This window comes from Peromyscus maniculatus, chromosome 17 (genome assembly GCF_049852395.1).
Source record: "Peromyscus maniculatus bairdii isolate BWxNUB_F1_BW_parent chromosome 17, HU_Pman_BW_mat_3.1, whole genome shotgun sequence".
Taxonomy (NCBI): Eukaryota; Metazoa; Chordata; class Mammalia; order Rodentia; family Cricetidae; genus Peromyscus; species Peromyscus maniculatus.
In genome coordinates, this window is record NC_134868.1 from 17,774,291 (window position 1) to 17,783,619 (window position 9,329).

A 9,329-nucleotide genomic window follows, 5' to 3' on the forward strand; every position below is an offset into this window, starting at 1 on the left:
ATGTCTGGGTCAGGAAAAGGGGCACATGTCCACTTCTCCTTCAGTTCAGGAGCCTCATCTGATGAAGACATGTGCAGGCCCTGTGGATGCTTCCTCAGTCTGTGTGAGTTCATATGTGTGCTGATCATATTGATTTTTAAAGGCCTTATTTTCTTGATGTTCTCCATTCCCTACACTCTCCTCTTTCCTCTCCTCTTTCTCAAAGTTATCTGAGCCTTGAGAGGAGGGATTTGATGGAGAAATCCTGTTTAGGGCTGAGTGTTCCAAGGTCTCTAACTCTGCATGTCTTGGTGTGGGTCTCTGTATTTGTTTCATCTGCTGCAGAACAAAGGTTCTCTGATGATGGCTGAACAAGACAATGATCTCTGAGTATAGCAGAAGGTCATTAGGAATCAACTTATTGCAACATGTATTTCTATTTTAGAATAGTAGTGTATGTACTATGTCTCTAGGCTACCTAGTCTCCATTTGTTCATCACCCAAGCAGTATCATGTATGGTTTCCATCTTGTGGAGTAGGCCTTAAGTCAGATAAGATGGATAATGGTTTAATTAACCCACACACTTTGTGCTACCCTTCCACTAGGATAGCTCGTAGGCAGGATACCATTGTAGATCGACGGGTTTGTGTCTGGATTGCTGTTTATGCTTCTTCTTGGGTAGCATCCAGAGTACCTTCCTTTACCAAAGACATAGTAGGGACAAAGGTTCTGTGTTGGCACCAGCTGGACTTCTGCATGTTCAATGAGTTGTGTTGATGTTGTCTTTAATAATGAGGCAAACCTACAGTCTTGGCAACAGTCCAGATTATTTAGGGATCTCCATGGGACCCCTTTCACCAACAACTCAATGAAATGTAAAGCAGTACTGCTACAGCAAGCTTCATTTGATGACAAGAGGTTTCTAGTTGGGGCTCTACATCCCCCATTATTGAGCAATCTCAATTAGATTGCCTTCATATAGGCATATATTTTAGGAAGCTTCTACTGTATTAGGTTTCCATGTGGCCCCTCAAGTGACATTTAATTTTAGCTGCCTCTTCCCATATCCCCCCACCCCCCTCCTCTCTAACCTGCCCCTCTTGATCTTCATATTGTACTAACCCCCATCTTGCATAACTATCTTTCCCCCTTTCTTATGGAGATGTATCTGTCCTCTCCTAGTTTCTAACTCTACACTTAACCTCTGCGGTTCTATAGATTATGGTTATCCCTGACTTAACAGCTAACATTCACATATAAGGAAATATAAGCCATGCTTGTGTTTCTGAGTCTGGGTTACCTCACTCAGGATTTTTCCTAGCTCCATCCCTGAGAATTTCATATGACCGAAAGTGGTATAGCTGGATCTATTTTCCTAAGGAACTGCCACACCGACTTCCATAGTGACTGTACAAGTTTGCACTCCCACCAGCAATAGATGTGGGTTTCCCTTACATCCTCACTAGCCTGAGCTATCACTTATTTCATTGAGCTTCATCATTCTGACAGGTGTAAGATAAAATCTCAAAATAGTTTTGATTTTCATTTCCTTGATGGCTAAGGATGTTGAACATTTCTTTAAATGTTGCTCAGCTATTTGAGTTTCCTCTTAGGAGAGTTCTATTTAGATCTGTACCCCATTTTAATTGGATTAATTGTTTTCCTCATATTATTTTTTGAGTTCTTTATATATTTTGGATATTAGGCATCTATCTAATGTTGAGTTTATAAAAATTATTTCACATCCTATAGGCTACCACTTTGTCCAGATGATGATGTCTTTTTGCCATATAGAAGCTTTTTATTTTCATAATGTCCCAATTATTAATTGTTGATCTTAGTGCTTGTACTAATGGTGTTATGTTGAAAAATCTTTTCCTATGCCAGTGAGTTCAAAGCTATTCCCCACTTTCTCTTCTATCAGTGTATCTGGTTTTATGTTGAAGTTTTTGATTCATTTGGAGTTGAGTTTTGTGCAGGGTAATAAGTATTTATCTATTTGGATTTTTTTTTTTACCTAAAGCTATCCAGTTTGAACCAGCTCAAAGTGTTGAAGATGTCTTTTTCTTCCAATGTGTTTTTCTGCTTTCTTTATCAATAATCTGGTGTCCTTTAGGTATGCACATTTATGCCTGGGTCTTCAGTTTGACTACACTGATCAGTGTGTCTGTTTTGTACCAAAACTCTAATTGGTTGATAAATAAAGCTGTTTGGCCTATGGCAAGGCAGCTTAGAGGCTGGCAGGAAATCCAGGAGAGAGACAGGAAGAAGAAAGGTAGAAGTGGAGGAGACGCCATCCCGCTGTCCAGGGAGCAGCATGTAATGGCACACAGGTAAAGCCATGGAATATGTGGCAACATATAGATTAATAGAAATGGGCTGAGTTTAGTTATAAGAGCTAGCTAGTAAGAAAATTGAGCCATAGGCCATGGCCATGCAATGGGTAATAGATATAAGCCTCTGTGTGTTTAAATGGGTATGAGAGGCTGCAGGACCAGGTGGGACATAGGAAATCTTCCAGCTACAGTCTGGAATAGTGAGTGATACCTCTATCAGTTCTTTTACTATTCAGAATTGTTTTAGTTATCTGTTTTTTTTGCTTGTTTGTTTGTTGTTTATTTTCCATGTGTGTATCTGTGTATGTGTGTATGTGTTTCCATATTAAGCTGAAGATTGTCCTTTCAAGATCTCTGAGGCATTGTGTTGGAACTCAAATGAGGATGGGGTTGAGTCTGTTGATTGCCTTTGGTAGGACGGCCATTTTTATTACACTAATCCTACCAATCAATGATCATGGAAGATCTTTTCATGTGTTGATATCTTCTTCAATTTGAGCCTTTCAAAGTTTTTCTCATACATATTTTCCACTTGTTTGGTTAGATTTACCTCGAGACATTATATATTTCTGAGGCTATTGTGAAAGGTGTTGTTTCCCTGATTTTTTTCTCAGTCTGCTTGTCATTTATATATAGGAGGGCTACTGGTTTTTGTGAGTTAATATTGTATCCAAGAGAAATACATACCAGTGGTATGCACATTGTAGAAGATACACATTGTAGAATACTTTCTGTTCATCAGAAAAAAGAAAGATTTACACACACTTACATATGCGTATTTTACATAGGTTACAGAGTTTTTGTAGAATATATGGGGCAGGGCTTCATGTAGCCCAGTTTGGCCTCAAACTGACTATGTAACTTGTATTTCTTATCTTCCTGTCTCTACATCTTGAGTTCTGTGAATACAAGCATCTACACAGAATTTTTTAAGTTCCAAGTCTTAAACCTAGGGTTTTGTGCACATTAGGCAAGAACTCTGCCAACGTAGCTCATTTTTCATCCCCTTCCCTTCCTGCCTCCCGCCCCCAACACTGCCTAGCCTGGCTTTGAACTTGCAGCAATCTTCTGGATTGTCAGCTTCTCCAGCACCAAAGCTCGTGTTATGAGACTTGTTCAGGCCCACGGAAGCTAGTGTGTCCACAGAGCAATAAAAGATGTCCCCAGAAGGTCTCTACCACCTGATTGATCTTCTAGCAAACTGCTCCTGAGCGACTGTTGGCCATAAAAGGGTAACGTTCCCAATGCCTCTGAGGTGTACCTTTCAGCTCCTTGGCTACATCAAGCAGAAGGCTGCCTACGGTGAACTCATGCTTGTGACCACCTTTCTCCTTTATTTCTGACTTGCTATCTCCTTACCAACCACCTTCAAGATTTCTGCTTGAATGAATCAATTGCTGTCATTTCCACCTTAGTGGCTGCTTCTGGGGAGCCAGACCTTACACACTCATCTTGCTGTGCTGTTACTACTCATGTGTTCTTTCTTGTTACATTGCTTCTCTTAAAATACATCACACAAGAAATAAAAATCAGTCAGCTTATGGGAGTCAGTATACACGGACCTTTAAAATAATACATATACATTATTACCTGGCAAAACAAGTTACAAACTGAGACTTTGGCTTTTTCCAAAGTAATGCTGAATTCTCATAAATAATGATATGATAAGACTATTCAAACTAGGATATTGGCTTCTTTCCCTCTAATCACTCAGGCAATGTGCCCAAGGCTAAATCCATGAGGATTTTCTTGGGCTTTCTTGCAGTTCCTTGCCAAATATGGTTTGTTTTATATGCCATTGTTCATTAGGACAAGTTTAAAGCAAGCAAGTATCAACCAAACCCAACAGATAATGGTGTTCTAGGCTGCGTCCCAGAAACTCCCATTTTCCTATCTATGAGAGATTTTTGGGTAACAGGAATCAATTTTGTGAATGACTTTTAGACTGCTTCTGATTAGTTAGTTCCAGTAATCATAACTTGAAAGCATGAGATGAGGCGCTAGATCTTAGAGATGACACTGTCTACTATTGAAAGTTTGGTGAAATCTGTGGACATTGCTTTAACTATTGCAATGAGCTTGGTCATAATCACTTGATAGAATGTGTGCCAGCACAAGAATGTTCTGCTTATAAAACAGATTTGACACCAGGCCAAATGCACAGTTAACGTATTTCTAGTTTACAGGAAATTCGTCTTCCTTGGAATTTTATTTTGGGTGTTTTGTAGTCATGGTACAAATTGACACAAGCACAAATCACACACCACACTATTTATTGACAGCTTCTTTATGTTTATTCGAAAGAAATATTGGCAATCTGTAAAACCATTGAGGGTTTATGAGTTTTAACAACATACATATACCTTATCAGGAATTGATCTTAACCATCACTCTGAAGAATCCCTCAACCATGACAGTCTTCCCAGCCAGAGGATGTGAATATTATGACTTTAGCCACAGATTTTCCTATTGTAGACCTGTGCATCAATGGATTCATTTACTATATCACTGTTTTAAGTCTAGCTTTTCCTTAACCACAATTCTTGAGATATTTTTCTATGTTATTGAGTGCGACAGAAATTCATTCCTTTTCACTGTTAATAGGTTGTCCAGTGAATTAATATACCAAAATTTATTTATGGAATGCCAATGTTCATGAGCATTTGAGTTGTCTGTGGGTTTCAGTTTTTGTAAATAAAGCTGTTGCAAACATTCTTGGGCCAGGGATCACAGATGTATGTTTTCATATCTCTTGTGTAAATATATAGGGGCAAAATTGCTAGGTCATAATGTAAGGGTATGTTTAACTTCATAAGAACTGCAAAATCTTTTAACAAGTGGTTTGTACCAATTTACATTCTATCCAGCAGTGTGGGAGGCTTTTGATTGCTCTCCAGCCTAAGATTCTGTCTGACATTTGATTTTAGCAACTTTCATCCTTGCATTCACAGTGGTTTTCATTTGCATTTCATTGATAAGTAATGAAGCCAAATAAAATGCTTTTTAGCCATGCATATTTGACTTTTGAAATGTAAGTTGTGCATCCCTAATCTGAGAGCTCATGATCTAATTTACATAGCAGTGTCTTTAGGAAAGGAAAGCCTGAAGAAACTGCTGAAGCATGGCATATTTGTGTGTATTTGACAGCCACCAGAATAAGGCAGGAGTGAAAGGACAAATGAATGACTGGGCTACAGTTATTGTAGGATTGCTGCTGAGAGCTATACTGTGAGGGAAGAGAATAGACACTACTGGACGATCAATGTCTGCTGTGGATATCGTTCTGTATAAATAAAATGCTGATTGGCCAGTAGCCAGGCAGGAACTTAGGCGGGACAAAGAAAGAGGAGAATTCTGGGAAGTGGAAGGCTGAGGCAGAGAGATGCTGCTAGTCGCCACAATAAGTAACAATATGTAAGATACTGGTACGCCATGAGCCATGTGGCAAGGTTCGTAAATCTATAGATTTATAGAAATGGGTTAATTTAAGATAGAAGAACTAGATAACAAGAAGCCTGCCATGGCCATACAGCTTGTAAGCAATATAAGTCTCTGTGTGTTTATTCAGTTGGGTCCGAGTGGCTGGGGGACCATGGGCCAGGCAGGACTGGAGAAAACTTCAGGTGGTGCAAGCCTTTAATCCCAGCACTCGGGAGGCAGAGCCAGGAGGATCTCTGTGAGTTCTAGGCCAGCCTGGTCTACAGAGTGAGTTCCAGGAAAGGTGCAAAGCTACACAGAGAAACCCTGCCTCAAAAAACAAAAACCAACAACAACAACAACAAAACAAAAACAACAACAACAACAACAAAAACTTCAGCTGCAAATGTCAATTTAGTGATTTTGCTAATTGGAGTTCACTGCAGTCTGTGATCAAAGCAGCTTTGGTGTGAAAAGGACATCTCTCTCCTAAGAAAATCTTTATGCCATGATACACGTAGGAAAATACAGGTCAAATGGTGCTTTCTGAAGTTCTAGTTCCTTAAGCATCTTCAGATTTAAGTAACCATTATCCCAGTTTGGAATATTTAAAGATGGCGCGTCCTTAGCACCTTCAAATCCGAACACCGAACGCAGCCTGCCATGCTGTTTCTGCAGACCCCTCTTTTCTCTTGCTATAAACAAAACCTGCCCCACGTGTAGAGGAGGCATTCAAAACCGTCTTCTGTTGGAAACCCCATCTTGGTCCAAAGCTTGTCTTTCTTCAGATTTTGATACAATTGTTTCATCTCAGATTTTTCTTTAACCTACACGTAAGTGCCAGTTAGTCGATACAAAATGTCTCATGGTATTCACTTGGACCAACCCCTGATCTTCTTTTTTTACTCTCTTGAGTCGGCTCCAACCTTCCTCTACTCACCTTCCCTACTCATCTTCCCTTACAGTGCTCAGCCCCCTGCACTCTTCGGAGCTGGGCTCCCCTGTCACTGGGCTCCCCTGTCACTGGGCTCCCCTGTCACTGGGCTCTTTCCCTGTCACAATCATTAAGTCACACTTTCACTAACTTTTGCTAGTGCGAAGCTCTGCTTACTTTTAACAACTGTCAAGCGAGTTGTGAGGAACAATTTGCTTTATTCATATTTAACGGTACCTATGAGATCAATTTTAAAGATCTTTGCAAATCTGAAGTATCCATGGTTAACATAGTTTTAAATGTGGCCTTTTGTTTAGGCAATACTAGTACAACTAAATTTTTAGTTGTGTGGAATTCTGAAATAATATCTGTAAAGATGCTTTCTGTCCTAGTTAGTAATAACCAGGACCACCATCAGATTTATTTCATGCCAGGTTTTCAGTGTAACTTGAAGGTTTATAAATACTTCTCATTTTTTTTTAAGGTCAGTTGCTTTGGAATTCACACTATCCAGTACATTTGTTATAGTTACAGAGCAGCTAGGACAACTGTTTCATCTAGGGAAACTAAGAAAGGAAGTACTCCTAAGGGTAATAAACTTGTAGCAGTTTCCATAACCCAGGCACATTCGCTTCTCAATTTGTTTATTTATTCATTTATGTTTTGAGAATTTCGTGTTTGAGTTGTATGTTTTCATCATTTCTTCATTTTTTTCTCTCCAACTTCTTCAGAACTGGGCTTCTACCAACTATCTCTGCAAATTACCTCAATTTCAGAATAATGTGTCCTAAGGACACAGATACAAGTACAGACAAAAATGAAGGTACTAATTTTAACCCAAAATGATGAAGGAGAGGAGCTTATATTCAACCTAAGATTTAAAGGGTGTGTAACTGACATTTCATTAAGTCCCAAGCTCGGGAAGAGGGAAAATAAAAAGATGAAATATCTCTTTGTACATTTTGATAGGACACCTTGGGATCTTCCCTCATTTGCTTTCACAGTGTAGAAATATAGCAGACTGAAGCGTCATTGGGTTATAGTTTATGGAGAGCCCTGATCAAGACTTCTTCATAAGTAAAATGCCATTATGTTGTATGCAGTGGTCCACAGATATCCAGAGGAGGATGAGATTAGTTCTTGCTTCTCAGATTACATTTGTAGAGGAGACAAACTTCTACCCCCATTTTCTCACGATTTCTATGTAGGTCTGAAAATTGAGTGTGAAACAGATTAATAGAAGAGAGACGTATGGGTTGTTACGTGCTTGTGGGAGCTCTACAGGAAGAAAAGATCCAAAGAAATAATTAGAGTTGAATAATCATATTCTAAGGTGAACAGAAAGAGGCAATTGTGAACAAGTAACTACAATGTTCAGGGAGTCTAGAGTAAAGTAAGAATTGGTTTCAACTTTATTACAAATATTTTCAGCCTTGATTCCATTCTGTACATCTGGTTTAGAAAGTGTTTTTTATCTCATGGTATAGGAAGGCTGGCACATGAGAGCTTATGGAAGAATTTAATCACCTTCTATTAGTGAAAAAAGGAGGAGGTTCAGGTGCCTCCTCCTTTTTTCTGACTGTTATTTAATTGCCTTTTGTTCAAAATAATTCTCTGGACAAGCATATTTTATGGTAGCCTATTCTTCTGCACAGTAATGTTTTCACATGTCTTACATTCATATTTTTTATTTTATTATTTTTTCACATTTTTTAATTTCTAGTAAAAGACTCAGTTTAATGTTTAATAGTGGGTTGTAACACACATAAAACTGTTCTTAAAATTTTTATTATAGAATGGTACATAGAGTCCAGTTCCTTTTGGCTTTCAAGTGTAATGCTAAATCAGAGTAAGATTTTGATCTTGAATTGTATTCTTAAAATCTGTATGAGAAAATCCGTAAGAAAGAATATTGGTTAAAAATTTTCTAAGACAAAACATATTTAACTACTGTCAATAATTAAAAATATAAATTATTCTATCAAGAACAAGTTGATATAAGACTTTATCTGAAGGGCTTTTGCACCAGAAAGCTGCTAAAATATTGAGAAATTTTTCTTAAAAAACAAATCTGTTAATTAGACTTCCACAGTTTTTAAAAAATTCTCTCTCTGTGTGTATGTGTGTTGTGTGTGTGTTGTGTGTGTGTTGTGTGTGTGTGTTGTGTGTATATGTGTGTTTTGTGTGTGTGTATATGTGTGAGTGTGTGTGTGTGTGTGTGTGTGTGTGTGTGTGTGTGTGTGTGTGTGTGTAACTGCGTAGCATGAATCTTACCCGAGCCAGGTATTGGGGTGAACTGGAAAATCAGAGAACCAGAACAAGCCACAGCTATCTCACCTCGCCAAATCTTCAGCTGGTCTTGTTTCCTCAGACTGGAGGCCTCTGAGTCCTCATCCAGTATGGGTCTTAGCTGAACTGCTGCTCAAAAACCTGCATGCTTAACCAGGCCAAATGCTTCTAGTTTCTGGTCCTCATGCCATATATTCCTTTCTGCTTTCTACCACCATTCCTTGAGATTAAAGGCTGGCTTTCTGAGATTAAAGGTGTGATGAGTCACCATGCCTTTCTGTATCCTTGAACACATGGATTTCTGCCTCTGGAATGCTAGGATTAAAGGCGTGTGCTACCACTGCCTAACTTCTATGTTTAATATTGTGGCTGT